This window comes from Hydra vulgaris, chromosome 08 (genome assembly GCF_038396675.1).
Source record: "Hydra vulgaris chromosome 08, alternate assembly HydraT2T_AEP".
Classification (NCBI taxonomy): Eukaryota; Metazoa; Cnidaria; class Hydrozoa; order Anthoathecata; family Hydridae; genus Hydra; species Hydra vulgaris.
In genome coordinates this window covers 49,817,816-49,843,405 of record NC_088927.1, presented here as the reverse complement: position 1 = coordinate 49,843,405, position 25,590 = coordinate 49,817,816, and the positions used below count along the sequence as shown (strand labels likewise).

General features: G+C 27.5%; 1 long non-coding RNA gene across 2 annotated transcripts in view; it reads right to left on the bottom strand.

The window, feature by feature from the left end:
* LOC136083928 (uncharacterized) overlaps positions 1-13,745 on the bottom strand; it is a 44,884-nt gene extending 31,139 nt beyond the window's left edge. The window contains exon 1 of one of the 2 annotated variants that reach the window (XR_010640212.1): positions 13,630-13,745. This is a non-coding gene — a long non-coding RNA (uncharacterized LOC136083928). Of the gene's footprint in view, positions 1-7,176; positions 7,337-13,629 lie in introns of those variants that run through there. The other variant, XR_010640211.1, reaches the window with a different exon arrangement.
* Between the last annotated feature and the right edge of the window lie 11,845 nt (positions 13,746-25,590).

The following is a 25,590-nucleotide window of genomic DNA, read 5'->3' as shown; positions in this document are numbered from 1 at the left end:
ATATGTGATTGGGATTCGGTTATTTAAATATTTGCGTTTTTGTTAATTTTTTAACTTTATATATAAAAAGTTAAAGTAAAAAAAAAAAAAATTACTGAAAAAAAAAAGAACTTGATGTCATTTCATCATATAGAACATTTTTCTTCACAATCCACCATATAATTTTAAATTAAAAAGTGTGTTTTTTTGAACCACCTTACTTAATTCGCCATTTTAAATAAATTAAATTTAACAGCTATTGCGGTTATGAAAGTTATCCATTTTATTAAAATTAATTACTTTTACTACTGCCTTTTTAACATTAATTTTTTTTTTTAATTAATCTTGATGTTATTTACATAAGTTATTTAAAAGTGTAAAAGTTTAATTTCTAATTCGTTTAAAAAAATTGGGAAGTGCTCTGCATTTTAAGATTTTATTTTAAGTTTTGTTTTTGGCTTTTTTTATTCAGCGCGGTTGTTAAGTTTCTCCTGAAAATAACTAACTGGAATAATTGTTGTCTGGAATGGAGTAATTAAAATTAGTTTGTTCCAGACAACAGTTTTTTGATTAGCTATTAATAAATAAAGAAAAAAAATTAATTTTGATTTCTGTCACGTGGTTGTTAATTAAGATCTTATCTTCAACGTGGTTTTTAACAACGAACACGCGGAATAAGAGAAGAAGCGATAAGCAGCAGCAAAGCTACAAATATGCCCGGTTACTTTATGGTAAACTTTAATCAGGACCACTTACCTACTTCCTCTCGACATATAAAGAAATAAAGAAACAAATAAATTAAAAAAATGTCGTTTCAAAGCTATTTTATAAAAAGTCTTTCATTCTAAAAAGTTATAAATCCCAATTTTAAACGAAAAAATGTTTTGAGAAAAAAAATTAGGATGAGGCCCCCCTTAGCCAGGAAAAATTTTAACATGCATGTTCATCGGGACTACACAAATGCTGCCAGAGTTCAACCAAGTCTAAAAGATTAATTAAAATTAAAAAAAAAAAAAATCAAAAAAGTGTATTTCTCCGGTTTGCTCTGAAAACAATTTTAAAATGCACGTTTATCATATTTACACAAGTGCTGAAAGTTTCAGAGCACTAGCTAGTGTCGAAGGTAGTAAAAAATCAATCGCGCAATTTCGTTAGTTTGACTTGACAAACAACTTGTCAAGTCAAACTAACGATTAAAAAATTAAAAGTTTATTATGAAACAATTAAACAAGACTTTAGTTTTCTAATCTTCCTTGTGCGGGTTGGACACCAACGCTACAAAAAGGTTATTAGGGTGCCCACAACCGGCTTTCGTCACCATCTTTTTTTCAAATCGATTATGTATAAAAAAATGCAATAAAAAGATTATATCTGATAAACACTCCTTTTATTATACAGATTATATCAGATAGTTTAAATGCCCTTACGGATACCAAAAATGTCACATTGCGTCATATTACCATAACAGAAATATTTGATTGAAAAGAGTAATGCAAAAAAAAGCTGTAAAAAAACTGCGCTCTAACGAACAGTGACAAGGTTTGTATGCATGGCTAGCAGCCAGTAGCGTAGCTACTAAAGGAAATAAAACAAAAAACCAATGATTATTTAGCAGCCCCTTTTAGCGCTTTGGCTCTAAAGCGGCAGGGAACCCGTCTCTACTCTACTGGTATACACGCATGTTATAAACTACGCTTTATGATATACGTGAAAAGATATCCTTTCAAAATGCCCTACGACAAACACTACCCACATACATCAGAGTATTACCTGAATTACTTACTATAAGGGCCCATAAACAGGTAATTGATTTGAATACGCTACTTATCTCAAAATTTATGTTAAGTCAACATGATATGACTTCTCATTGAGAAAGTAGATAATATAACTTACATTTTACTTACTTACAAAGTAAAATATAAAATTTCAAAGACAAAATTTACTTTTAGGTGTAATTGAAAATAACTATTTATTCAAATTACTTTAATGTAACTTGTTTTTGCTAATTAGTTACTTTTACACGTTAAAGTAATTTATTTTGTTTACTTTTTTTTATCTTTTTATTTAGGTGCTCAAAGTAGGGCACCTAAATAAAAAGATCTTAATAAATAAAAAGTCCTTACGGTCTTATCACAGAGCACCGCGTATGAGCATTTAATAGAAAGTGTAAAACAAAATGCAAATTACTTTTACTTGTAAAAATCTTGTTTAATTACTTGTGAAAATCACTTTTTCAAGTAACATTTACTCATTTAAAAAACTTTAGTAATAAAGTTTTACATGTTATATAACTTATGTAAAAAAAAATTACTTTTAAATATAAGTAAATTATATATTTTAATAAGAGTTGTGTGAAGTAATTTACGCATAAAAGTAATTCGCGCTTTTACATCAAAATAAGTAAACGAGCCATCCCAAGTTTCATATCTCTTTCATAAAAACTTTGTTAAAACAGGTATAAAATTATATTATTATTATACGTTTGCCATGGTGACTACGAGTTTGATTTAATGTAAATAACCCAAATAATCATAAGGATAAATTCAAATGTACTAGTAAAACGTTGATTATGTCATATTAAACATGTTTATAAATTACTAAAGCATTTCGATAAGTACTATTTACTCTTCTGGTTAAGCCTGATCGTTAACATCAAACATTAAAAATTAAATGTTATTATAATTTTAGGTTCCCTGTTCCTTTACCATAATTAAAATTGATTAAAAAAAGTTTTAGCCTAAATGATAAAAATAATGGCAACTGAAGAAGTAAGAATAGCATTTCACTTTTATATTTTTGTAAAAGTAAAATAGTAAATGACAAGTTGATAAAAGTATGATAGGAATGTTGATTTTATAGAAACCGAAACAAAATTGTTTCAGATGTGTAGATTATATAAAAAATTATACCTTCGAATTTAAGAACTTTTGTGTTGATTAATGATTACCAATTGATAATACGTTGTTTTAACTTTTTTTTATTTCAAAATAATAGCATTATATAATTTTGACTCATAAAAGTTATGCTAAATCTCTTATAAAAATTGCTCATTTGCAGGGGTTTTTACATAAACTTCATTTGGTACCTGCATAGTATTCTTTAAGAACACTATGGCACGATCACGATTGGGGCTCGGTGATAAGACAAATAACGTCTTCTACTTGCCCCGCCAGTGGTTTCATTTATAAACATTTAAATTATAAAAGTAATTATACGGCGAAATAAACAAACAAACCTAATGTTATGTGCGTATAACACTCAAGCAAAGCAAGAGAAAACGGTAAATAAAGATCCCTAATGAGGCCACTTTCACCACAAATGAATAGTATAATTGTGTAAACTGCCGTTTATTGAGTATGTTTCTAGCTTTATATAATATACCAATGCATTTGTAAAATCTAGAAGAAATAATATTAATGTGATGTTTCCAAGAAAAATTTTTATCAATATAGATTCCTAAAAGTTTTGTTACTTTTTCTCTTTTCATGATTACATTGCCAATGTAGAGTTCAGGTAATAGATGTTGTATTCTATGTTTTTTATAGAATGGATAAAAAAGTATTCATTTAGTTTTAGCACTGTTAAGAGATAATCTATTTATTTTGAACCAATCGGAAAGTTTTTTTACTTTACTAGTCATATTATTGAAAAGAATATTATTATTTTCGTGATATAGAAATAAATTTGTGTCGTCTGCAAAGATTATTTTGGTTAGGCTTGAAGTTTTGGAGATTGTTTAAATATATTATAAAGAGAAGAGGTCCAACGAAGATTTTTTATTATAAACATATTGCTTACAATTTGTTATCTTTTCAATCAACCAAGGGTGTTTTTTTTATACTCCATATGATGATAATTTTTCTCTTAGAACTTGATGGTTGACGGTATTAAAATCTTTAGATAAGCCAATAAATACTCCTAATGTGAAATGAGATTTTTTAAAAGATTCTGAAATGTTGAGCGTAAGTTAGGAAAGTGTGCAACAGAGTATTCTGTTGAACTAATATTTTCAAAACCAAGTTGGTTTTTGTATACGATTTTACTATTAATTACATAGGCGTAAATCAAATTAAACCTTTTTTTTCCTGAAACTTCTGAAAAATCTGAGAGAACCAATATAGGACGATAACTGTTTATGTTAGTAAGATCTCCTGTCTTGTAAATGTGTTTAATAAAATCACAAAAAAATTGATAGTAAACGTGTGGAATTATGGAGGATATTAATTTTTAAGTTTTTTAAGGAGGGGAAGTTTATCAACTTTTGGAAAATGTATTCACCGTGAGCGTATTAAGATTCTTTAAATTCTTTCGTTTATTTAATTTCACTTATTGTCAAAGAAAGCTATCGACTGATAAAAATAAAAACATAGAGTAATCAGATTTTGAAATGTCAAATTTAAACTAAGCGATCAAAATAAAAACTTTAATTGCATTCAGCTCTGAAGTGAGTTTATATTCAAAACTGAGAAACTTGAATGGTTGTTGTTATACATTTTTGAGTTGTATGTCCGCATTTTGATCCCAGAATTTTTATTCAATAATTGTGGGATGAAAGCAAAACGGTACCCAATAGAATATAATGCCGAATTATCTAAACGTAACTTTACATTCAAATCTATTGTTTCAACTTGTATTCGTTGTTCTGTGCAAACAATGGAATTTTTTTTTGTTTCTGTTAGTTCTATAATGTCTCAACATTTAGGATATTTAAATTGATGCACCCTAATGCATTAATTTTAATGTTGGGATAATAATAATAAATTTCAATTAAATTGCTTTATTCAGAAAAACGTATTCAATTGAAATATGGTTTTGACTAAGTATTTGTTACTTCATGTATTTTTTCAACACTCGCTAATACATCATGGTTTTCACCCAACCACAAGTATTATGAGTTTACAAATGCTACGTTGTGTAACAAATGAGCTCAGGTGTCAGGAATTATGTCAGAAATTATGACTTTGTTACTGATAACCGTTATATATTTAACGGCTTTGGCGGGAATATTTCTTCCAACACAACGATCTACACTTTGATCATTGAATGTATTAATGCCCGTGTATTAATATTTTTTTGGCTTTATGGTATAGATATTCATCAATTTTAAAAATTTTCCCAAATAACGTAACTTTAATTTCCTTTTTTTTTTGATTTATTTGTTTCCAATTGCATGCTTCTTTTTCCAACCATGTTTCGTTGCTCCAAACATAGGAACGTCTGCCATTAGTAAAACGTGCATATCATTCGATGGCAAACTTATTAAATAAACTAGCTTTTTTTTTGCACCAAAACAAATTTTAGTTTTTAAGACAGCTGTGGTTATCATAAAAAGTTTTTAAGACTGCTGTGGTTATCATAAAAAGTTAGCACCAACTTGTTTTTAACTCATTTATTTCTTGTCTAAAAGTAATTATGGAAAGACTCTTTTTTTTCCATCTGTTTAGAGTTGTTGAAATATTTTTTGTATTATTTTCAACTAGACTTATATTCATCAATAAATTTTAAATTTTACGATAAAATATTATAGCGTTCAAAAATTATGACCATATAAAGTTTGAACCTCCCTCAATTTGAGGGGGTTGCAAACTTTATATTGTCATAATTTTTTAACTCTGATAGATAATACTATGAAACTTAAAATTTATCAATGAATATAAATCTAGTTAAAAATAATACAAAAAATATTTCATCAACTTGTTGCTCTCACGTTTGGGGCAGGGGGGGTGCAAAAATTTTGAGGGCTCCAATCATCGCAATTCTTTGCAAGGCATCCTTATTTGTCATAAGTATAAATATATAAATGTTTGGAGTTTGCTCAATGTCTGAAAGTTAGCTATCTCAAACACCAAAAAATGCTTTAAGCGCCTCTGACTTTTGCGACACTAGTTGAAACATTTCATGTAATTAAGAACAGTAGTTGTATAGAATTTTTAGTTTGAAGGCCAATAGGTTTAAATTTGCTTAATTGAAGAGAACTTTCCATATTTGTAAAACGTAAATAAAATCTTTAGTTTGCGGAACCATTTTATTGACCAACTCTATTTTCAACAGGTGGTATGCAGAAAAACATGCAACTTAAAACAGCCTATTGCACTTCTTTAAAAATTGCACTTAGATTAAATTGCTTCACCAGCAGTTTAACACATTTGTGTAAAAAGGTTTTTATTTTTTAAGTTTTATAGCAATTTAACAAATATCATGTAACAATGTAATTTTTGATAAAATGTTGAGACTTTAATAAAATTTACTTAAAATAACTGATGACTTTACTTAAAATAACTGACTTTTCTATCTTATCTCGAGGACCGCGGTTATGGAATTCGATCCTTAAAGAGGAAATAAAAAACATGAAGTCATCAAATCTCTTTAAAGCAGCAGTCAAACAGCACCTATTTAACTAAAGTGACATCAACATACTCTCTCATTTTTAAAGATCTAATTAATCATAACTAACTAAAACGAATATATCCCTTTTGAATGACCACAAACGATGATTATATCACAATTCAAATAATTTTTTATTTCTTTTCTATACTTATCTATCAGATCGTTACGTACAAGGAATTTTTAATGTCACGTTAATCTCACGTGAAACTTATTGCAAAGTTACAAATGAAAGGGATCTGATTGATAAGACTGGAGTCTTCTCCTTGCTCCTGTCATTATTTTAGTTTTTTTTAAGTGTATACATATAACTATACTTGTATTTATAAATGTATTAAAGTTAATTGTATATAAAATAAATAGTGACAAAGTAAGTTACAAAAAAAATAAAAATGAAGTATTAGTGAAACTAAAATCAGATACAGCTGGCTCATGTTTTTGTAGTTTACTAGTCTAGATAATATATATTGAAAAGGAAAGGTATCACCAAAATAAAATATTATGTACCAGGTTGCTACTTTTTATATGTATGTATAAAAAATCTGGTAGAAAATAAAATCTTCTATTTCAAAAGATACTGTCTATTGAATAAATTTTGGATAAAAAAGTAAATTTTTGGCATTCTGTCTTTAGCTTGATTAAATAAGACTTTTCTTGAAAAGTATTTTAATGAGAAATTTTAAATTACAGTATTATGCCACAAACACCACTTTTTGGATTCAATTGTATTACAATATTATTGCCAGTTTTAGTATACTTTCATTTGTTATAAAAAACTTTCAAATAAAAAATCTATTAAAGAAAAACTGTAACCTTTTTTTTTAAGATGAAATCGAGTTATTAAATGAGTATTCTCTGCAATGTTGTTATAATGAAATAATATTAAACTGCATTTTATTTCTTTAATGTTTTAAACGTCAATCCTTTAGCCTCAATATAAAAATACTATCTTAAATTGAAATAAGTGCTTTCAAGCGCATTCAACCATTAAGTATTTATCTTAGCTGTTGTATTGTTATAATGTTGATTTTTGCTGTTTGCTGTTAGCTGTATCTATGCTGTTGTATTGTTATAATGTTGATTGTTATAATGTTGATTTACTTTGATGTACAAAGAATGATAAAATATTTTAATATATTGTGCTCGGGTAATTTTTATTTATTACACACATAATTAAAACTGTCAAATAATGTAAAAAGTTCTATTATAACCCTATTATAGCAGAAAAAAATCTAAAAAACAAGACTTTTACATAATCAAATTTATGCGTTTTGTTTCATACAATCTTTTAGTATTAGTCGCATCATACTCATAAGAAATAGATAGTCTGGAAAAACGGGCCGTTTCCATTATTTTGCCGTTTCAACATGAAATTTGAAATTTGGCCCGTTTACCTTGCGCAACTTTAAAAAAAAAGCAATGAAATTTATATACTATATAAATTCTTTATAATATTGCAACACAGCTTAAAGATTTGTATATAGCGATAACTGATGGAGTTTTTGACAATAACAACGAAATTGAACAAGATCTATATGTATTGTTATTTAAAGACTGATTGGTGTAAAATTTTTCGTGCAACTTGTGTTGTAAAATTTACAAAACGAAATATGCCTAAAAAGACATAAAACTTCGAAACACAAACTCATCAACCCATTTAGCAAATATAAAAACTCCATAACATTTTGTCATCTTTATCTTTAATGTTGAATAGTCTGCTTATAAATTGTCAAATGATTTATGGGGCTTCGCGATAAGACTGAATGTGTCTTCTTCTAGCCCTAGCAGTGTATATACATTTTATTCCAGTCTAATTTTGTAAATATTTTCTTTATGGCAGAATACAAAATAATAATAATTTATGTCTGCCTGAAGAAATTCTTTAAAAAAAAAGAAAGAGTTAAATTTTCAAAGCAGAGCGTTAGTTTCAGTTTTGAAAAAAACTGCAGATTATTATTTCAAAGTACAACGGTGATGCAGAAAAATTTTATTCTCAGTTTTATGGGCTTTTTCATAAAAACTTATTGCTTTCCAAGCTTGATGATGTTTTATTAACCAACACTTAATGAAATTAATGAAAATGCCAATCAAATTCTTCAAGATTTTTCACAAAGTAAACATAATACTTCATCTAACTTCACCTACTTCAACATAACACTTCAAAAAACGCGGAAGTGAACGGACGTGTATTTTCTTGCTGTTTGAAAAATAATTAAATTATCAAAAAAGATACAAATGATAAATTTGTAAGGTCTTGTTTATTTATAAATTAATATGGTATATACGTTGTATTTTTATCAAATATGACTTCTATCGAAAAAGAAAACACCGAAGCCTCGATTATATTAGTTCGGGAAATATTTCAAGAAATGTTCCGTAAGCAACAAAAAGATATATTAGCGTTAATAAGTGCAAATTTAAAACTATCTAACGATCGAATCGATGGATTGCTAAAAGAAATTAGTAAATTAAAAGATACTTTTGAAGATTTAAAAAAAGTAAACGAAAACCGAAATACCGATCTTAAAATAACTAACAATTAATTATAAAAATATGAAAAAACTCAAAAAGAACTAGAGGAAAGTCTAACATTTTACCAAGATTGCAACGACAAAAAAGTTAGAGCGTTAGTAAAAATGATAAAAGAAAAAATGAGCCTGAATTCAAACATAGGATCAAATACAAACATACGAGAGAACGAAAAAAATAAAATTAGATAGCTAGAAGATCGCCAAAGGCGAAATAATCTTTGAATCGAAGGAGTCAAAGAAAATGAAAATGAAAGTTAGGATGATACAGAAATAAAAATAATAAACCTATTTGAAAACAATCTTAATGTAAAAAACGTAATCATAGAAAGAGCTCACAGAACTGGTTCAATTGGCAATGTAAAGCCAAGAACAATTGTAATCAAATTACTTAACTTTAAAGACAAAGTAAAAATTTTCAAAAATGCCAATAAACTAAAAGGATCCGGAATTTATATTAACGAGGATTTTTTGCTGGAAACGTCTTCAATAAGAAAAAATCTTCTCGAGGACAGCAGAACGCATAAGAAAAACGGTAAATATTCTATTGTTATCTATGATAAGCTAATTGTAAGAGAATTTATTAAAAAAAATCATGTTAAATGATTTTCTAACATTTTCTATATTAATTTTGGAATTTTAATATTTTAATAAAGATTTACTTTCGATTTTGAAATGGCTGATGAAATTGATTTATCAAACATAAATTTTAATTCATTTGAATCTGAAAATTCAATACTTTTAAATAAATATTCTGATCCCGATATTAATTATTATAGCAATAACGAAATATTTTATAACAATAACGAAAAATTTTGAGTTGTTTAAACAGTTTTTATATAACATTGATACTAAATTTCATAAAATTTGTGTAAGTGAGGCATAGTGTCACGATAAAAACACTGAAAACAATTCTAATTTTCATTTACCTAATTGTAAAGTGATTCATCAAATAAGAGTATCGAATAAGGAAGGTGGGGGTTTGTGTATATACATAAAAAATTCAATATTATTCAAAGTTAAAACGGATATAAGTTTAACCACAAATGATTACGAATCGTTATGCATTGAAATCATTAATAAAACCTCAAAAAACATAGTCGTCCATGCTTTATACCAACCGCCCTCAGGAAACATCAAGGTATTCGGAAATCACATCAAAAATATAATTAAAAACAAATCATCTATAAATAAAACGGTTTATATTGTTGGTGATATCAATCTCAATATATTAGATTACGAAAAAAAAAAAATTATTAATTTCTTTAACATCATTTTTCAAAATAACTATATTTTACTAATCAATAAACACGAATAACTAGGGAAAGTGCACTTCTTTAGATCAAATTATTACAAATGAATTTATAAATACAAAAATAAGGACGGGAATATTTAAGTCTGAGATTTCTGATCACTTTCCGATTTTTATTTTATCCCAAAAAACCAGAAATGATGATCAAAATAAAAAAATAAAAAAATTAAAACACGTTTAGTAAACGAAGCTTCCATTAGTCATTTTCATAATCTTCTATCCTGTGTTAACTGGGATACCCTTCAACTTAATCTAAACACTAATAAAGCGTATAATATATTTCTCACTGAATTTCTTAATTTTTATAACAAGGCATTTCCAGTAGTTACTAAAGTAATCAAAGCTTAAACACTTCTAAACCCCTGGATAACGAGGGGTATTCTTAAATCTTCTAAAAAAAACAACGTTTATATAATAAGTTTCTTAAAAAAAGAACTCTTAAAAATGAAAACAATTAAAAAAATTATAAACGGCTGTTTGAATCAATTTTAAAGCGCTCAAAAAAACATTACTATTCTGATCAATTATTAAAACACAAAAATGATTCCAAAAAAACGTGGAATATTATTAATGAGGTAATCGGAAAAAAAAAATTATACAGAAATTTACTTCCTGAAAATCTTAAAATAAATAATATTCGTATTATAAATAAATCCTTAGTAGCTCAAGCTCTAAATCAGTTTTTTGTAAATATAGTTTACTTTATCATCAAATATAGAAACTACTCAAGTAAGTTTCGATTCATACTTAACCTCAACTAACACTAGATCTATGTCTAATTATAAACTTACAGAAAAAGAACTATTAGACGCAGTCTCTTTATTAAAGCCTAATAAAAGTTTAGGATTTGATGATATAAGTAGTAATGTCATTATCAAATCAATTAAACAAATCACAATTCCACTATTGCATATTTTTAATTTATCTTTACAGCAAGGTGTTTTTCCTGATAACCTAAAAATTGCTAAAGTCATTCCAATATTAAAATTAGGTGATCTTTCTGATGTTGCCAATTATAGACCAATCTCAATACTTTCTTGTTTTTTTAAAATATTAGAGCGGGTTATGTATAATAGACTATATTCTTTTTTAAATATTAATAATATTCTTTATAATAAACAGTATGGGTTTAAATCTGGTCATTCCACAGAGCATGCAATCAGTCATCTTGTTCATGATATATATATAAAGCATTTAATGAAGACAAGTATACCCTTCATTCATTGATTAAGTAAAGCTTTTGATACAGTCAATCATCAAATCCTTCTATCAAAACTCAAAAGTTATGGTATTATAAATAGTAGTTTGTCCTGGTTTGAGAGTTATTTGACTAATAGGAAGCAGTACATGTTATATGACGGAGGAAAAACTGATTATCAAACAATTACCTGTGGTGTCCCTCAAGGATCAATTTTAGGACCACTTTTATTTCTTGTTTGTATAAACGATTTAAATAAATTCTCTAACATCTTAAGCTCCATTTTGTTTGCTGATGATACCAACTTGTTTTATTCCAGTAAAGATATAAGTTTATTGTTTCAAACTGAAAATAAGGAACTTGAAAAATTAACCCAATGGTTTAAGTCAAACAAACTGTCTTTAAACATCAATAAAACTAAATACACTTTGTTCCATCGTCTTCATAAAAAAGCATATATTCCCCTAAAACTACCGGATCTGTTTATTGATAATAAACTAATAAAAAGAGAACAATCAATAAAGTTTTTATGCGTGTTATTAGATGAAAATGTAACCTGGAAAGAATACATAGGACTAATTGAAAATAAAATATCAAAAAATTTGGGTATATTGTACAAAGCCAAACAGTTTTTAAATCTATCTTGTTTGAAAAACCTATACTTTTCTTTAATTCACTGCTACTTAAGTTATGCAAACATTGCTCAGTGCAGCACTAACTCAACGAAAGTAAAAAAATTGCTGAGTAAACAAAAACATGCTATAAGGATAATCTCAAACGTAGATTGTTTCACTCGAACAATATTTAATGAACTCAATATTCAAAATGTATATAAATTAAACCTCTATCATGTTCTTATCTTCATGTTCAAACTTGATAAAAAAATATCCCCAATTTTATTTAACTCAATTTTTAAAAAAATAAGACAGATATACCCTACCAGATTTTTAAAAAACAATTATATTCAATCCAAAATATATTGTTCAGTTACTAAATTCTCAATTGCAAACCGAGGTCCTAAACTGTGGAATACTATATTAAATAACAAACTGAAAACAAATTATTAAGCAATTGAAAATGAATCAAATTTCTTCTAAAATTTTTAATTTTTCACCATATTTTACTATATTTATATATATTTTTTACTATATTATTTTCGAACAATACTAACAATTAATTAACTTGTAATTAAATGTTATTGCAGTTTTTCAAACTTTAGATTGTAATTTGTAATTATTGTAATTTTTTTATCTTTGTTGTGTTTATTAATCTTATAGTTCCACGTATAACTGATTGTTAACTCATTAAAACAACATCAACATAAAGAATTGAGATTAACTCAAATATAATTATTTGTAAATTGAACCAGCTAAAATTATATTTTTTAGTTTATAATTTCTTACTTTACTAACCAATTCTTAATTTAACTCTTTAAATTACTAAATATTTTGAAAGTTTAAAAGCTAAATATTGTAAAACATTTTATATTTTATATATTTTTTGCATTTTCTTGGAAAATCTTATTTTATAATGATGAATTTTTCGGGGCTAAATGATAAGACTAATTTTGTCTTCTTCTAGCCCCAGTGATGTAAATTTTTCTTTTATTAATTACAATTGTAAAATTTTTTTACTAACTAGCAAATACATAACATTATTATCTAATAGTGAAATTTTTATAATTTCACTATTAGATAATAATGTTTAATGAAAAAGAATTAAGTGTAATTTAACATTTGGCTGATTATGTTGTGCAAATACTTTACTCAAAGTTCAAGTTTTTTAAATCTGATAAGCAATATAAAAAACAATGCATGGAAATATTATATATCATGTATTTTGATACTAATAACAGAGGTGATTTTTTTTTAAATTAACATTTACACTCAAAATATCTTTATTCAATGTGAAGCAATTTTTCATAGTGATTCAATTTTTCAAAGTGATTTAATAGTTCATAGTTATCTGAATTACGCAAACATTGCTTGGTGTAGTACAAATCAAAACAAAATTTAAAAACTTTTTAATAAACAAAAACATGCAATGAGAATAATATCTAATGTAGGCCGTTTTACTCACTCCAAAGAACTATTTATAAAGTTTAATATACTCAATGTGTACCAAATAAATATTTTTCATCTTTTAATTTTCATGTATAAAGTTAATAAAAGAACAACACTAAACATTTTTAATTCGTTATTCAAAATAAATAAGCATAGATACTTAACCAGATACTCAAACAACACCTATATTCAGCCCAAAAGTTTTTATACCGCAACTGAGTTTTCATTATCCATTAGAGGACCAAAAGTATGGAATAAAATCCTATCTAATAAACTTAAGACTATTGAAACTCTTGAAAAATTTAAAGTAAAATTGAAGCAAATGCTCCTTGTTAGTGATGGAGTGCTTGACTTTTTCGGGTGACGCAGATAAGTTTTTTCGATTTAGTTTAAAATTTATCCTTGCCAAACTTTTCAACATTGAAGAACACCTGAGTTCTCAACTTAATAAGTCATCAAACCGCAAAGAGACCAAAGTGTTTTCCAAAACTCTAAAGTCAACGTTATAAATGAGATTCCTGGTTTGTGGGACCAAAAAAAATGCTCAATAAAGTTTGTTTTTGGTTCCACAAACCAGAAACATAGATCTATGGTTATGGAGCAATTCTCCACCCATTTTACAAAGAACTCACATTTCCCAACATGAAAATGCGACTTACAGGGAAATAATTGAGCTGATGATCAAGGAGACTAAAGTTGGGCCAGTCCAGGACTGCAATCAATGAATTCTTGAGGATGTTGATGAGGAGAACTTGACAATGAAGCAAAAATTAGGAAAGTTGAATTTAAAAAAATGAGAAAATTTGTTTTTTGAAAAAGTAAATCATTTTATTTAATAAATCATATTTCTTCAGAGCTAGAATAAGGACTTATCAATCGAGCCAGCCCACCTAGTCACTGTTTTTATTCAACCATCAGCATTATGCACTGAGAAATAACGCAAAGATCAATAAAAATGAAGCAAAATAGAATGCTGAAGAGAAACTTTTTTTGTTTTTTGTTTGTTTATATATATTTTGCAGTTTAAATATTGCTACCATACCAAAATGTATAAATATTTACATGGCCGGGATAAAAATAAGACGTTAGTAGCCTTATCACTAAGCCCCGTTTACATGCAATAATTATAATCTTATAAATTAATTGCAAGCAATTTTTTACATTGCAAGCAATTATTTTACAAGATATAATTTTTCTTTAATACCGTTGAAAATTACTTGATATTTAATTTAAATTAACGAAAGCAAAAAATAAAAAAGGCTGATACAATTTAATAGAAGACAATAAAAATCTTACGCTGTACGAAGAAAAATTAATTAAAAGAGTTGATTTAAAATAAAAAATTATAAAAATAATTTTTTGTTAAATATTTTTAAATAAACGGTTTTGGTTTGAAAATCTTTTAGCCTGTCATAATAAGGAAATATATTTTTATATTTTATTTTATATTGTACTTATGTATTCTCGCTACGAAAATTTTTGTCGAGAAATACTCCTAAGTACGCGCAAAAGCCCTCTCTTTTTATATAACAATTATCAATATGGGAAGTTTTAAAAGAATAATTTTTTTGTGTGGAGTGTATGAAAAAGAGTGTATCTAATTTTACCAACATTTAAGGATGGTTTATTTGACATAAACCAATCAGTTAAATTTGTGAGTTCCTTATTGACTGTTTTAAATAAGAGATTGATATTAGGGGAGACCAAAGGAATGCTGACACCTTAATAAAATTTGATTTGTGTCATTTTTTCTAGGTTAGTTACGATTTTGGGAAAGTACCTAAAGATTTGTCCTAATTTTCTGCATCAAATTAATATGTAATGTTTTAAAATTACATTACAAATAAACTTACATTAACGTTTAAATAAAACGTACAAATAAACTTACATTAATGTTTTAAAATTACATTACAAATAAACTTACATAAACTTACATTACAAATGTTACATGAATGTTTTTTGTAATTTAAGCACAGTGTCGGTATTTCCCCAGCCACCGGGGTAATTGCGACACCACTTTGGGACAATTATTTTACCAAACATGTTTTATTGTTACATAGAGTATATAAACGTAGTATATAATTGATAATAACAAAGTAAGACAGGTTAACTCTTAACTAAGATACAAAAAAAAAACTTTTTCAAATCAAAGATTAATGAGTAGGGCAAAAGTCACAAATATAGTTTTTAAGGGAATCATAATCGCTACAATCTGCATGCGCCCATTTTCCACAATAGACACAACGATACCAGAGTTTAGTTTTTTTTTCCATATTCACCACAAACTAGACACATCTCAGTGTCCTTTGAAAATAAATCAATCCCGTTGTCAAGCTCGTCATCATCACATAGTTTAGTTTCATCAATATCTTCCTCAGAAGTTGATTTTTCAAAAGAAATTTGTCTTTGACACCTCTTCTTTGTTGTTTTTCTTTTAGTTGCGGACTTGTTTTTAGGATGGGTGTTTATTTCAGTTTTCACGATTTTTCCAACATTGCTAGACCTATTCTTCAAGAGTTTAAGTTTGACTTTAGGTATCACCTTAGGGTTGTCCATAAGTTTTTCTAGTCTAAGCTAGCTTTTACAACTTCAATTTCTTTTTTCTTTTTAGCTTCTTCCAAAACTGCTTTCATTGATTTCCTGTCATAATTACGGAGTGTTGCTTTCTGTTATTGCAATCATCTTTATTATCTCTTGACAAAGATAGAAGGGATGAAAAATATTCCAGAGGTTCTTTGAAACATATTGGGCTTTTGGAGGGTTTTGGAACAACTTTTAGAACTGTGTCCTGCTTTAAAGAATCAGCTTCTTGATTAGCATAAATCTCTGTTAAATTCAAGCAAGCAATATTCTTACGCACAACCTTCTGATGCCCTGCATGCTATCAAGTTTCAGTAGCCGATTCATTGGTGGTTTTTGGGTACTTAGCGGCAGACAGATTGATATCTTGAATAGATTCCATGTTGGGTGGTTCATCAACATTTTCGTGGTCGATTATGACTGGCTGTTGAATCGTGTTCTTGCAGATAAAATCCATATCACTGAATTTTTCTGGCTTGTAAGGGAAAATACCGGATGCAGCAAATCCTGAAACCCCTTTCTCCATTGTTGCGACATTCATGTATGCTTCATTAAAGATGGAAGCAATGTTGTGCACTGTTATTTTCTGGAAGCGGTTAGCTCTGAAGAATCTGTCACACTGTGTGTTGAATGCTTTTTTCAAAGGCCCATAAAATGATAAATCCAAAAGCTGTAGGGGTGTTGCTTAGGAAAAATTATAACTTCGTTACAAAACTTACAATTTTAGAGTATTTGAAATAAAATTTATTATAATGATTTGTATATATTCGGAATACAAAATGTTTGAAATTTCAGAATTTGTAATTTTTAAAAAAATGATTTTTTTGATATTTTCTAGTATAGGACCACCTTAAATATTTTATAAATAATGGGGCAATACCGACACCTGATGGCATTGCCCTGTGGTGGTGTCTCAGCGTTACCCCGGTGGAACAAGATGGCGGAAACCTAACCCTACAAACTACTGCTAGCTCCAAATCCTAAAACGGCTATGCCAAAATGTAGGTTTTAATATGTATTTTTTAGCAAACTAAGTGGTTTTTTAGTAATACTAACAATTAGAATCTTACCTCAGTTCATCCAGGAGTTTTAACATGGAAAACTTCAAAAACTAGTTATTTATTTATAGCAAAACAAGCAGTACGCGTACTCGCATAAAACTCACTGAGCGTTAGTTTTAGTGTTGTCCGCCAGGTAGCAGCACTATACAACAGCGCTTTACTAACAAAATACAACTACAGAGCAGGGTGTCGGATTTGCCTCGTGCGTCGGCAGTTCCCCGGTCTACACAACTATTAGAGTAAAACTAGTATGTGTCATTGGCATTGAAGTTAAAATATTAGAAAAAACTTATTTGAGTTGTTTATATAAACGATAATGAGTAGTGGTTCGAGTATTGATCTTTGAAGAACATCACACGTGACTGTCATATATTTTAATTTTTCTTCATCATACGATATAAACTATAGACCAAGCTATGTTTGAGTTTTTTAATTCGTAATGTTTTATTTTTTTAAATGTTTTGCTGGAATCTATGAAAACTGCTACTATATATTTTTTTTCATCAAGTGCTTTAAGTATGTCATAAATCAAATAAATAATTGCATGGTCAGCGGAATGTCTTGACTTAAATCTTGACTTGTTTGTTATAAAGAATATTATTTCTTTTTAGAAAAGAAACAAGGAGGAATTGAAATCGGTCTATAGCTTACAAAGCTTGAAACATCACCAGATATAAAAATTGGTACAACTTTTACAATTTTTGGTTTTCAGGACAAACACCTTGTTTAAAGATTAAATATGTGCAATAGTGGAATAGTTATATATTTGATTTATTTTTCACAACTACCATATTCTAAATCTTATTTAGGTTTTAATATAAAAGTTGCATCAAATAGTTTTTTTTCCGTAAGTTTATTATTGTCCATCACATTGGTATAGTTAGAACTTAAAAAGGATTTGAATTTGTGGTTTCTCTTTTTTTGTTAGAACTTACATAGGGGAGGATGGGTAGGAGTGAGCCAAGGGTAGGAGTGAATCGTTGATCCTACAGCCAAAACGGGAAAATAAAAAGACTCAAAATTTTCACCAAGTACTTACATACAAATTGTTGTTAACACAATCCAAATTTTTCACCGCTTTTTGGTGCGGGTGTCTCCGTTAACGTCGTCATCCACTCTTTTCTGTGCAAAAGTAAATTTTTTGTATTTTTTGAAACTTCTATTATGAGCATACCGGCTGTTCGATAGTGGTTGAAAATTTACTTATTAACAATGCAGTTTTTAGAACAAAGTAATTTACATGCATAAACCACGTACTTATTTCACATTTAGTGTTTTAATCCAGTTGCACAGCTTGGGGAGGAATGAGCCATTCCTTCACGGGCAGGATTGAACCGCGGGTCACTAATACTTCACGTTAAAAAAGTTTTGACTTCAGCGTAAAAACATATTTACGCTTGACTTTTATATCTTAGTATATCATTAGAAAACTCATGTGCAACATTAGATTTATTTTTACCATATGTTATAATACCTCGAATCTATAAAAGAAACACTTTGCTAGCAAAAACTTACAGTAAAGATAGCGATTCCACGGCTTAACAAAAAACATTTGACGTTTGACAAAAAACACAGTTTTTTGTCAAAACGTCAAATGTTTTTTGTTAAGCCGTGGATTTATGAAATAATGGATTTCAATCATCTTGTTTTAGAACTGAAAGCAAGTTAGTTCTAAAACAAGATGATTGAAATCCATATGTTTCAATAAGTTTTTCAGGATGATTGTTAGCTTTGGTTAAAAGTTAACCCATTACTCAGTGACACTAGTGTGAATTAGGAGTGTTTAGTGCCAAAGGGTCTTTTGTGATTGTGATGTTATTAATGTGATGTTTTGTGTCGATAGACAACTTGGCTTACCTTCTTGATGTTGTCTATTGTTAAAAATAATTATTAGTTTGTTTCGTTACTGAAACTTGCTACTTCTAATCATTCACTAAAAGCCAAGAAATAAGTTTTAGAATGAAAAAATATTTTTTTATGTTATTTTCATTTTTTTTATCTTAGGCGTTTTCATAGGTTCACATAATTAATCTTAAAGAGTAAGTTTCTTTTTTTATACTTATTTAGTTTTAAATGTATTTAATTTATATATTTTTAAAATGAATTAATTCAATCAATTGAATTAATAAAATCAATTGGTTTTAATTGCGCATCGTGGTGAACAGACGTGTTTTTATTGCTTCAAAAATAAAATATAAAAATTAAATTAAAATGGATATCAAGATGATTTCAGATTTACTAGAGAAACAAAAAAAAGATATTTTAGAAGAAACGAGGAAGCTTTTGAAAGATCACGAAAAAGTATTCGCATCTAAAACTGCAGCAAATATGAAAATTCTTACTGAGCGGCTAGATATGAATGAAAAAGTCGTAAGCGAAAACTCATATAAAATTAATAACATTGCAATGGATTTAGATGAAACGAATAAAAAAGTTATATCACTTGTATCTGATTGCAGTGATATTATCAAATCTATCCAAACTAACAATGAGATTATTTCGAATAAATTTGAAGTTGTAAAGAAGAAAACAAAAGAGTTAAGCAATAAAATTAAAGACAATAGCGAAATACTGAAAATAAAGAATAAGCTTAGAGAAATCGAAGATCGTTCACGAAGGAACAACCTCAGAATAGAAGGCCTGAAAGAAAGCGAAAACGAAAATTGGAGTGTAAGCGAATCTAAGGTACAAAAGATGTTTGAAGATACACTTGGTTTAAAAAGTATTCAAATCGAGAGGGCTCACAGGACAGGATTTAGAAACACACACAAAACTCGCCCAATAATTGTTAAGCTACTAAACTATAAAGACAAAGTAGAAATTTTAAAACAGGCGAAAAATTTAAAAGGAAAAAATATTTACATAAACGAAGACTACTGCGCCGAAACTACAATTATAAGAAACGAGCTTCGAGAACAACTGAAAAAAGAACGAGAAGGCGGAAAATATGCGGTTATATCGTACGATAAACTAATCATTCGCGAATGGAATCCCAAAGAAAAGTAAATGTTTTTTATTTGTTATTTTATTGTTTAAATTCTTATTTTAAAATGGAAACTAATTTATTATCTAATTTTAATGCAAAAAATTACACATCCAATAATAATGGCAATAATAATGACATAAATAAACTTAAAGCTTTCCTAAGAAACAAAAATATACTTTTCGAAAAAACCCTGAATTAAACATTAGTTTTTTTAAGGATGGGGATGGAGAGGAAAATATAAACCCTTATTATTACAACTCGAACATTTCAACGCTCATTGGCAACATTGATGTTAATGCACTATCCATTCTGCATCTAAATATAAGGAGTATACAAAAAAACTTTGATAAATTTAAAGAATTTTTGTTTAGCGTTAAAATAAAATTTCAAATTATATGTCTAACAGAAACATGGTGCAGGAATAAAGAAATCGAAATTAACTCTAACTTTCAACTTAATAATTATAAAGTTATTCATCAAATAAGAGGATCTGAAAAAATAGGAGGTGGAGTGTGCATTTTCATACATAACTCTTTAGATTTTAAACTGCGTAAAGAAATGTGCTCAATAACAAAGGATTTTGAGTTACTTGAGGTCTTAAACGATGCCAGCAAAAACGTAATTCTGCACGTCATATATAGACCGCCTTCAGGTAAAATAAAAGCATTTAGCAAACACTTTAAAGGTTTAATTACAAAAAAAGATACTTATGGCAAGCTAATTTATTGTGTAGGCAATCTCAATTTAGATTTTCTCGATTATGAAAATAATAAAAACGTAAGAAATCTTACTAATATTATATTTCAAAATGGTTTTATTCCAACAATTAATAAACCAACTCGCATAACAAAAAATAGTGCTACACTGATCGATCAAATCATAATACACAATTTCAAAAACATAAAAGTTAAGACTGGAATTTTTGTCACTGATATATCAGACCACTTTCCGGTTTTTATAATTTCACAAAAAAGCATCAATAAAATATCAGAAAAAAAAGAAATTAAAAAGCGAATAATTAATGATACATCCACTATGACTTTTATGAATCTGTTATCCACAACAAACTGGGAAACTATTTTAAAAACTAAAAATGCTCAGGAAGCTTATAATATTTTTCATTGCATATTTCAAGACCACTATAATGAAGCTTTCCCAATTATTAGTAAATTAATCAAAACCAAATCCCATCAGAATCCCTGGATAACGGCGGGAATAATAAAGTCATCACAAAAAAAAAAAAACGTTTGTACGAAAAATTTATAAAAAAAAGAACTTATAAAAATGAAACAAAATATAAAAATTACAAACGTCTTTTCGAGACAGTTATAAAGTATTCAAAAAAACAGTATTATACCAACCAATTACATAACTGCAAAAATGATGCACATAAATGTGGCGCATAATGAAAGAGGTGACAAGAAAAAAAAAACATAAGCGCTAATGAACTTCCCAAAAAACTCATTATAAATAATTGTGAAATTACTAATGAAACGTTAATTTCTAATTCTTTCAATCATGAGTTTGTTAATACAGGCCCGAGTTTGGCTTCCAAAGTAAAAAACAGCAAAACTAGCTTCGAGTCATATTTGACCTCTAATAATGATCTCATGGAAAATAATAAGTTATCTGAACAAGAACTACTTGATGCTGTAAATTTATTAAAATCAAATAAAGGTAATGGAGTTGATGATGTAAGTAGCAATATAATAATTAAATCAATATTTTATTTAAAAACTCCGCTTTTGCACATTTTCAGTCTTTCTTTAGAACAAGGTATCTTTCCTGACAAACTAAAAGTGGCCAGGGTGATACCAGTTCTAAAATCTGGAGATGCAACTTGTGTCGCAAATTACAGACCTATTTCAATACTACCATGTTTTTCAAAAATACTAGAACATATTATGTATAAAAGATTGTACCATTTCTTAGATATTAATAACATCCTTTATAATAAACAATTCGGATTCAAAAACGGTCACTCCACTGATCAGGCAATTGCCTATCTTGTTCACGATATTCTGAAATCTTTTGATGAAAATAAATATACTTTAGGCGTGTTTATTGATCTCAGTAAGGCTTTTGACACTGTAAATCATAATATTTTATTAACCAAACTAAAAAACTATGGTATTAAACACTCGAACTTTAAATGGTTTAAAAGCTACCTGTCAAATAGACAGCAATACATTTCTCATAATTGCAGTAAAACTAACAATATGAATATAACTTGTGGAGTACCTCAAGGCTCTATATTAGGACCGCTCTTATTTCTAATATATATCAACGACTTAAGTAAATCTTGTAATATATTAGACTCAATCTTGTTTGCAGATGATACTAATCTATTTTATGCTCACAATGACATAAAAATCTTATTTAAAACTGTAAACATAGAACTTCAATATCTTTCTAAATGGTTTAGAGCAAACAAATTATCTCTAAATGTAATAAAAACAAAATATACTTTTTTCCATCGCTATCATGAAAGAGACAAAATTCCATTAAAACTTCCAAATCTTTGTATTAACAATTATGAAATAAAAAGAGAGGTATCATTAAAATTTCTAGGCGTACTCCTGGACGAAAATGTAACTTGGAGATGTCAGATAAAATGTATTGAAGGTAAAATATCAAGGAACATCGGCATGCTATATAGGGCAAAACCATTTTTAAATCTAAGTTGTTTAAAACTCTTATATTTCTCCTTTATTCATTCCTATCTTAATTACGCTAGCATTGCATGGTGTAACGCATAAAAATAAATTGAAAAAACTCTTTAATATGCAAAAACATGCTATCAGAGTTATATCCAATAAAAGCCGCTATACACCCTCTCGACCCTTATTTGTTAACTTAAATATACTAAATATCTACCAAATAAATATTTATCATCTCCTAATTTTTATGTTCAAAATTAATAAAAGTATCATTCCAAAATTATTTAACCCGTTATTCAAAATAAAGGAAAACAAATATCTAACTAGATATTCAAATAACAGATATATACAGCCCGAAAGTTATTATGCAGCAACTGATTTTTCAATTTCAATAAGAGGACCAAAGGCATGGAATAAAATACTTTCAACTGAACTTAAAACTCTAACAATGCTTAATGAGTTTAAGACAAAACTAAGACAGCTATTAATAAAGAATGATTTACCACAAAACTATTTCTGAAATTACATTATGATTTATCTATCAAATACATGAAAAGTATATTAATTTTAGAAAAAGACTGAGTTAAATTTATTTATATCCTAATATATATATTTTTATCGTTTTTGTTTTTTGCTAAGCCTATAGCGCTTCTAGCTAATTTTTCACTTTTTTTTTTATTTTTTTTTATTTTTTATTAATAGATGTTTTATTTACTATATAACCACTTTTGTACATTTGTTTATTTTATAAATTTAACGAAGTTTCTTATTTTAAAATTAACCTTTATATTTACGGAATTTATAAAGGGGCTTGGTGATAAGACATATTAGTCTTCTTCTCGCCCCTGCTATATTTATATTTTGTTAGTAAATTACGGAATGTATATTTTTTAAACGGCAAAAAAAAAAAAAAAAAAAAAAAAATTAGCAAAATATTTTTAACACATTATTGTGTATCTGTGTTTCTAATAATAATATTTTTACATTTTTAGATATAATTTCTGCTGTTATACCTGCTTATTGCAGTTGTACTCCGAATTTCGGAAAGTTTGTTTGCTGTAATTTATTTTTATTAAAAATTAAAATTTAACTTTACTAAAGAATCTTCTGTCAGTTAAATAGGTCATTCTGAATAATTATGAAAGATTTCAATGCCCTTTTGCAGTAATTTACTGACCTGTCTGCAAATTATACAAGAATTTTAAAATGATGTATGATTTGGATTCCATGATTCCTTTATGCATATTTGTATGGTGTAATTATAATATAACCCCAAATTTTTCCAAAACTAAGTAAATAAGTGAAAACCATCAGTCTGTAAAATAGATGATTCTGGTAAATCTCGCCAGTTGAACAACAAATTTTTGGGGTATTTTATTTTCTTATATTTTTTGGATCACTATGGAAAATTTAAGGTCAAATTTAATAATGGTTCAAAAGTTATTCTTAAGTCAATATGACGTAAATAAGTTAAAACCCACAGTCTGTAAAATAAGTTATGAAGTAAATAAGTTAAAACCCACAGTCTGTAAAATAGACGAATTTGGACAATCCCGACTAAATAAAGTAAAAATATTTTGTTATTTTATTTTTTTATAGTTGGTTAATCGATATGAAAAATTTAAACTCAAATGTAATAATACATATACGCAATATACGCAAGCGATCGGACGTGCTTTATCTTCTTGCAAATAAATAGAAAAAATTTATAAAAAAAATAAATAAATAAATAAATTTAAAAATGGATCTTACAATGGAAAGTATAGAACAATTAATTAACTTACTTTCGGAAAAACAAAAAAACGCAATAGTTGAAGAAAGTCATAAGCTATTAAAAGAATTAGAAAAAAGTTTTACTTCAATTACGACTGCTAATTTAAAAATTATTATCGAAAGATTTAATAAACTTGAAACAGACGTTATAAACAGATCAACAAAAATTCTTAGTATTACAAAAGCTTTTGAGCTATCTAATCGAAAGATATTGTCCTTAGAAAACGAGTTAAATGAGTTAACAAGGAAAGTATGCTTTTATCTCCTACGACAAACTTATCATTCGTGTATGGGCAGATAAAAAAATTGACGCAAAAAATCGCCAAGTATAAATTAGTATAATTAAGTATAAATTAGTATAATTAAGTATAAATTAATTTTTCATTTTTTACTACTTAATATTTTATGGGATATTTTAAATTTTTTTTTATTCTTCAAATTATTAACTTGATATTTTTAAATGAATGTAACATTTACATTTATCTTAAGCTTAAATTCTTACCGAAATTCTTTTATTTCTATATTTAAAAACTAAAAAATGAACTCAAAACATGCAAATAATTTTGAGTTTAATTCTTTTGACTTTTTTCAAACAATAAACAATGAAACTGATTCAATTTATTTTAGTAAAGCAGGTGCTTCCTTAAACAATTGTTTTTATTTTTATAACAATGAACTAAAAGAATTTCTTGAGCGAGATCGCTTAAATGTGATACATTTTAACATAAGAAGTTTAAAAAAGAATTATGAAAATTTTAAGAATAATATTGAGGAAACTTTAAATATTTTTAAGGTTATATGCCTAACAGAAACTTGGTGTAGTTCTGACGAGGCTATATCTAACTCGAATCTTCACCTGCCAGGTTTTAATCCTGTTTCTTTAGTGCGTAAAACAAAAAAATGAGGCGGTGGAGTACTTTTTTATGTAAGTGAAGGAATGCGGTTAATAAATAGGCCTGACATGAGTATTTCTGATGCCGATAAAGAGGTTTTAACAATTGAAATTTTAGCCAAAAAAACTAAAAATATACTTTTAAGTTGCTGCTATCGCCCACCATCTGGTAAA